The sequence below is a fragment of the Anarrhichthys ocellatus genome, unplaced genomic scaffold (assembly GCF_004355925.1).
Source record: "Anarrhichthys ocellatus isolate YVR2014 unplaced genomic scaffold, GSC_Weel_1.0 scaffold1439, whole genome shotgun sequence".
In the NCBI taxonomy this organism is placed as follows: domain Eukaryota; kingdom Metazoa; phylum Chordata; class Actinopteri; order Perciformes; family Anarhichadidae; genus Anarrhichthys; species Anarrhichthys ocellatus.
Genome location: NW_022281413.1, coordinates 1 through 7,395, shown reverse-complemented (window position 1 = coordinate 7,395; position 7,395 = coordinate 1). Strand labels below are relative to the sequence as shown.

Below are 7,395 nucleotides of genomic sequence, written 5' to 3'. Positions count from 1 at the left end.
TAGCCATATAGCTCTATATCTATATAGATATAGAGCTATATGGGAAAGAGACGTCTGTAACTCAGAGGATCATTTTCTTTTAGGTGAATCAACTTCCACACGTCTTATGTGCTCTGTTACGACCGGCTCGGGAGTTGCAACATATAGGAGGGACACAACACCAAGTTAGATTCAGAAACACACGGGTGCCAGTTTATTACAGGACACGCATAAACCGTAATGTGCAAATCTAACTGAAGACCAGGGACTGGTGCCAGGCAGATGAGAGAGAGCGAGGGCGGAGCAAGGAGGTGCTTATGTAGGTAACCCACATCCTCATCCAGGTGCCCTCAATCACTCGTCAGGGAGCTGCACCTAGAACTCAAAAGACACAGAACACACACCCAAGCACAAACACTCACAGCAGGACATAGAACCATACGTAACACTCCCTTCCTTAAGATGACAGCCATAAGGGTGTCATCCTAAGGTGTGCGGGAGAGGGCAACAACGTTGTCACGCTCCTTTTTGTGACGGATTTCCAGATTGAAGTTTTGAGCCATAAGGGCCCAACGCATGAGTCGTTGGTTGCTGTTGTACATCCTTGATTGGAAAACCAGAGGGTTATGATCTGTGAACACAATTACTGGCTGCAGAGTCGAGCCCACATAAGCCTCAAAATGCTGGAGGGCCCAAAGCATAGCTAAAGCCTCTTTTTCGATGGTGCTGTACTTACGTTGGGCTGCAGAGAACACACCGGGTGATCAATGCCAACAGAGTCTTCCTGAAGCAATACAGCATCAGCTCCAGTACCACTTGAGTCCACCTCCAACTTGAATGGCACTGTAAAGACTGGAGCTGACAGAACTGGGGAGCTACACAGAAGAGCTTTAACAGTTGTAAAAGCCTGCTTACACGTTGCGTCCCAAACCAGATTCTTATTGGGGCTAAGAAGGTCTGTCAAAGGGGACACAATAGAAGCAAAGTTTCTGCAAAACCCTCGATAGTAACCAGCTAATCCAAGGAATTGATGTAGCTCCCGTTTAGTAGTAGGAACAGGAAACTGAGCAATGGCTGTCACCTTAGCCTCAACTGGGCGCACTTGGCCCTGCCCAACATGCTTGCCCAAATAAGTAATCGTAACTCACATTTTGCAAGGTTCAAGGTCAAAGAAGCATCTTGTAGCACTAACTCATCTTCAAGAGGGGAGTAAGGTGGCAGCACTGTGGTTAAAGCTATAGGTGACACCTCAACTGATGTGAATGCATCGATTTCACTAGGCCTTGTCACATATGGCTTCAGCATGTTCACATGGCACACACACGAGTCTTCCGTCTCCTTTCTGGGGTACGGATGACATAATTTGTTTCATTCAGTTTCTTTTCAACCGTATAAGGACCTACAAACTTAGCCTGCAGTACTGAACCAGAGACAGGAAGAAACGCCAATACAACATCTCCAGGTTGGAAACTGCGCATTCTTATCATAGTAAGTCTTCATTTTAGATTGCGAGATCGCCAGTGCCTCTTTGGCTACCTCCCCAGCACGGTGAAGGCGTTCTTTGAAAGAACTGACATAGTCTAGGATGTTATGGGCAGAGGAAGAATCACCAACCAACTGCTCACGCAATAGTTTCAATGGCCCTCTGACTGTGTGGCCAAACACCAGTTCTGCAGGACTGAAGCCCAATGACTCCTGAGCAGTTTCTCGGATTGCAAAAAGCAAGAGGGGGTATACCCTCATCCCATTCCTTACCGGCCTCAAGATAATAGGTGCGTAACATGGTCTTCCGGGTTTGGTGGAAGCGCACTAGCACCCCTTGGCTCTCTGGATGATAGGCACTAGAGACTTGATGTTTCACAGCCAACACTTGTAACACCTGAGCAAACTTTTTCGACATAAAGTAACTCCCTTGGTCTGTTTGAATGACCTTTGGCAAGCCAAAAGTTGTACAGAATTTCACCAACTCCTTCACTACCAACTTGGCTTTGAGAGAACGTAGTGGAATTGCCTCAGGGTATCGAGTTGCAGCACACATCAAAGTCAAGAGATACTGGTGACCAGATTGAGACTTGGGCAATGGGCCAACACAATCAAGAATGAGTCTCTCAAATGGCTCTCCCATCACTGGTATAGGAATGAGTGGAGCTGGGAGAATAACCTGATTTGGCTTCCTAGCCATTTGACACACGTGACAAGAGCGGCAATACTCAGCAACATCACTCTTTAAACCAGGCCAAAAGAAATGCCTCAATATGCGGTAATAAGTTTTCGTTATTCCAAGATAACCAGACAGAACATTGTCATGAGCTAAGTTCAGTATCTGCTACGGGTAACCAGAAGGGACAACAATCTGGTAAGTATTATTCCACTCACTATCATCATCAACAAGAAACCCACTTACGCATGAGGATACCATCCTCCCAGTAAAAAGTGGCATGAGTAGTACCACTATCATCTTTAGGCAAAACTGCTGCCATACACTTGGCCAAAGGAGGGTCAGCCTTCTGGGCTGCTACCAGCTGTTCCTTGCCAACCTTCAACTGAGTGTCAGGCCCAGCCGGCACAGTGACAGGACAGGTCAATTTAACTTCAGTAGACTCATTTCCAACAGAGTTAGTGGACAGCTTATCTAGAGGCAACTCAGAAGTTACAGAAGGATCAGGATCAGCCTCTAGACTGTCAACAGCTGGAGCCACTTCAGATAAATTCACCACATCTTCATACTTTCTTGACTGGGCACGAGTTACAATGCAAGCAGGAAGGACTTTAGGCAACCGAGATGACAGATCAGCACTCTGGTAATTGTCAACTATGGAGCCTGTTGGTCTATCCACTACAATGGGAGCAGGAAACACCTTCCCTCCAGCCAAATCATTACCCAAAATCAGGTCTACTCCCCCTTTCGGAAGCTGGGGACGAATCGCCACCACGACAGGGCCTGTAACCATCCCAGATTGCAAATACACAACATGCAATGGGGCTTTAAGCCACCTCATCCCACATCCTTGGACTGAAGCACTGCTACCAGTGGAGGTCTTCTCAGAGAGATTGTCTCACTTCTCAGAGTCTGAGTCGACCTCCTCGTCATCACTGACGTCTCTGGTGATGATTATCACTTTACTCTTCGTGGTCGTGGTCGGCGGGCTGCAAGAAAACAGTTTATATTGATACGTTGTGTTCTTTAAACGTATTAATGCTGCAATATCTCTGCTTTTTTATTTGTTATTCATATATATTGTATATGATGCACCTAGTTTCTGAATTGTATTTCCCACAGATGAGAAATATACACTTTTGACCTTTGACATCTGTTTTTAGGGTTATTATTCTCACTGGTTTTTCACCAGTTTCTAACCCTCTACAGACTGCTACAGCCCGCTACAGACCTCTACAGACCGCTACAGACCGCTACAGCCTGCTACAGACCGCTACAGCCCGCTACAGACCACTACAGACCTCTACAGACCGCTACAGACCGCTACACTATAAACATGAACAGCTCTACTTAATTCGTTTTTTTCATGAAGTTTCTAAATATATCATTTCTGTTATTTGTAATGTAAAAACTTGTATTTGTTTGTCATTAGAGAGTTTATATGTTCCAAAATAATAATAATTAAAGATTTTCCATGATTTATTCCTAAAGACTGAGTTACTAGAAAAGCCTTTTGATCACTCTCCTGCAGAAATGGCATGTTAACTTTACATGTTGTTTTGCTTCATGTGCTTGATATGTTACATTGATCCATCTCCCAGTATCGTGCCAGTCTGGACCGGTCCGCTCACCTGAACAGCTCTCCATCCAGCAGCCTCCTGTACTCGGCGATCTCCATCTCCAGTCTGGTCTTGATGTCCAGCAGCATCTGGTACTCTTGTCTCTGGCGCTCCAGGTCGGCCCTCAGCTGCACCAGCTGCTCCTCCAGAGCCGACACCTGCCTCTGGTAACCGCCCAGCATGTTGGCGTAGCGGCTCTGGGCGTCGGCTCTGGTTCCTTCCAGAGATGCTTTCTGAAGTGGAGAAGCAGAAACAGAGTATGAGGAGGATTCCCAAGGTGACGGTAATAATCTCTTCTGCATTGATTCAAATGGTAGAAAGAACCGACCATGCTCAGCTGTGCTTGGAGCTCAATCTGCAGGTTCTGCAGCGAGCGTTTGACTTCTGTGACCTCTGAGCGGGATGATTGAAGAGTCTCTGTGCTCACAGCGACTTCCTCATTGAGCCCATCAGACTGCAAGAACAAGAAAGAAACTAAAAGATCAACATGTTTGCAGATGACACTCTACTGTTTGTCACCTTTACTTCTCATACTGCCGTGTGTGGTAGAGGAAGGTTGTTTAACTTAAGGTGTGTCTCTTAGCAGTGATTTAGGAAATTACCTTTTCATTATGACTTACAGAAGGATATATTTGGAGGCGGGGCTTTCTCTTAAGAGGGTTTCTACTGCTCACCTTGGCCTGGAACCAGACCTCCAGGTCTCTGCGGTTCTTGTTGGCGACGGTGTCGTAGTGTTCTCTGATTCCCGCCATGACGGCAGACAGGTCCTGCTGAGGAGCGGCGTCCACCTCCACGTTCACCTGACCTCCCATCTGACCCCTCTGAGTCAGCAGGTCCTGCAGGAAGATGCAAGTTGTTTATCAAAAACAAAATTCAAAGCTTTCTTTTTCATATCATTTTGAATTCCCTTTCTGACTGATCTTTGACTGTGGAAGAAAATCCACTTTTTTGCTTTTTCATGCAGTTTTAATCCAATATACTGAAGACCTTTGATGCCTGAAGATGACTCTACCAATACTTACTGACACTTGAATGAAAAGCTCCACAATCCACAATGATAAGTTAAATATTTGATTCTCTTTGTTAAGTTTGAAGTCGCCCCGACTTTTCTTCTATCTTACACCAAACGTCCACATTGAACCCTAATGAATGACATTACATTGGCCCACCTCCTCGTGGTTCTTCCTCAGCTGGATGAGTTCCTCCCTCAGCGCTCCGATCTGCATTTCCGGGTCAGATCTGCACAGAGCCAAGTCATCCAGGAGCCTCTTCAGCCCTGAGATGTCGGCCTCCACCGACTGACGCATCGCCAGCTCGTTATCGTACCTTCAATGAAATCTGCTGCTTCAACTTTGTTCACTTAAAAACGTCAAGAAGTTCTTCCAGTCGTTCATATATACTCACTTGACCCTGAAGTCATCAGCAGCCAGCTTGCCGTTATCGATGGCCAGGTACAGAGATCCGTTGTTTCCGGTCGCAAAGAGGATCTGAAACACAAAAGGAGGTCCAGATTGATCCTGGATACCTTTTTATTTTATCATCAGTCTCTAAATGGAACCTGAATTGAAACCAGTTGATTCACATCAGACACCAGACCTGCAGGTTCTTCCTCCTTTAAACTAAAAGTAGAAAGGAACCTTTATTTTGTTTTGCGAGGCAGCTGATTTAAAATACAAGTAAACATCTTTCCTCATTATTTGAGTGGTTATGCAGAAGTCATCATGTAAAGCTAGAGCTGGAGCCTCTTTCTTCTTCAGGCGGCCTCTGTGTGTTTTGGGTGTGGCTGCACCTGTATTCACCCTGTAGGAAACAACACACCTGTTCTGTCCCACCTGTACACCTGAGTTTGGCTGCAGGGCTTTTCATGACAGTGAGGACGAAGCTTTTTGTGCTGCAGGAGATTTATATTCTAGCATAAAAGCTTTGTGTTACTTCTGTAGTCTTACCTTAAGATAGAGATTTGGAATCAGAGCCTGGACTCACCTGGTCCTGCAGGTCACTGATGCTGGCCTTGAATGCGACGCAGTCGTGGCCTCAGGTTTGGTCTTGTTCTCCAGGAACTGTCTGATCTTCAGCTCCAGCTCCCCATTGGCCGTTTCCAGGCTGCGCACCTTGTCCAGGTAGGAGGCCAGGCGGTCGTTGAGGTTCTGCATCGCCACTTTATTGCTGTCGGAGATGTCGACAGCGTCGGCCAGGTTGAAGCCGGCTCCGGCACTCGCTCCGGCAGAAAACCCTGCACCAGCAGAGGAGAAGCTTCTTGGAGCGCTCATGCTGGAAATGCGGACTCCGGAGCCTCCGGCACCGCCGTACACGCTGGGGGCCCTCATGGAGCCCAGACGGTTCCCACTGGAGAAGTTGACGGAGCGAGCGTAGGAGGACATGGTGGATAGTGGAGGAAGTCTGCCTGCTCTGGGTGGAGAGAGGAGAGAATGAAGCAGTTTGGACTTTTATGCTACCTGAACGTGAGGGAGGGGGTTCAGGGTCCGGCCCACTCAGGGGAGGACAAAACCAAACCAGCAGGAGTATGACAAACAGAGCAGCCAATCACAGCAGGAATTTTAAGTACATGTCTGTTGCATAATGATGTCACATCCTGTTTGTTCAGGTGTGTCTGTTTCTCTGGAAAACTCGTAGAATCTTCTCTTATCTGATCTGCTTCAGAATGTTTTTGCACTGCAGACCCTCGTCTGGATTCCTGTCTGCATGTTGAAACCTGTCTGTGGTCTCTGGGCTGAGGGTGTCATGTTAGGCCCTGCAGCTCCACACAGACGCCCCTCTGATGCTTTTATTGTGCAAGCAAACAATGAGATCCTTTGTGTCAACTCTTCGTTCAGACCCTGTTTGCTGTGACAAAACACACAGTCATTTTCTCCGGAGATGGTTTATGGCGACAGTGGTTTCATGTGACGTTTGGTGCAAAAAAAGTGTTCAAATTTACAAAACAATCCAACGAATGTAATCCATTATATTACTCTATCAATGAATCCTCATCGAACCAGGCAGTCACATAGATCTTGTTTATGATATCAACATGAGACTTTCTGTTTCTGTCCTATTTCACTTAGTTGATACTTTGTTCAAACGGGAATTCTCTTTTTATGAGACCTGTGCAAAACAAAACATACAGAAGTATGTGGAAACTCAACGATTGTGAGTGGTGGAACAAGTATATAGATCTTTGGGTGTTTATCAGTAATCTGTATTTTGTTTTTATGTGGCCAGTCTTTATTTAAGTATATGACATTTAGGGTGTTTTCTCCACTTGAAGGTCCCCTTATACGACACTGCATCATGTTTTCTCCATATAAGGGCACCCATTAGTGCGCTGCATTGAGTTTTCTCCACTGGAACGTCAACCCAGAAGGCACTTTATCATGTTTACTCCACTGGAAGGTCACCCCATAAGACACTTTATCATGTTGTCTCCACTGGAAGGTCACCCCATAAGGCACTTTATCATGTTTTCTCCACTGGAAGGTCACCCCATAAGGCACTTTATCATGTTTTCTCCACTGGAAGGTCACCCCATAAGGCACTTTATCATGTTTTCTCCACTGGAAGGTCACCCCATAAGACACTTTATCATGTTTTCTCCACTGGAAGGTCACCCCATAAGACACTTTATCATGTTTTCTCCAC

At 46.1% G+C, this 7,395-nt stretch overlaps 1 pseudogene; it reads right to left on the bottom strand.

The window, feature by feature from the left end:
- Nucleotides 1-201: 201 nt before the first annotated feature.
- On the bottom strand, nt 202-6,422 carry LOC116377596 (keratin, type I cytoskeletal 13-like; annotated as a pseudogene).
- Nucleotides 6,423-7,395: the final 973 nt, after the last annotated feature.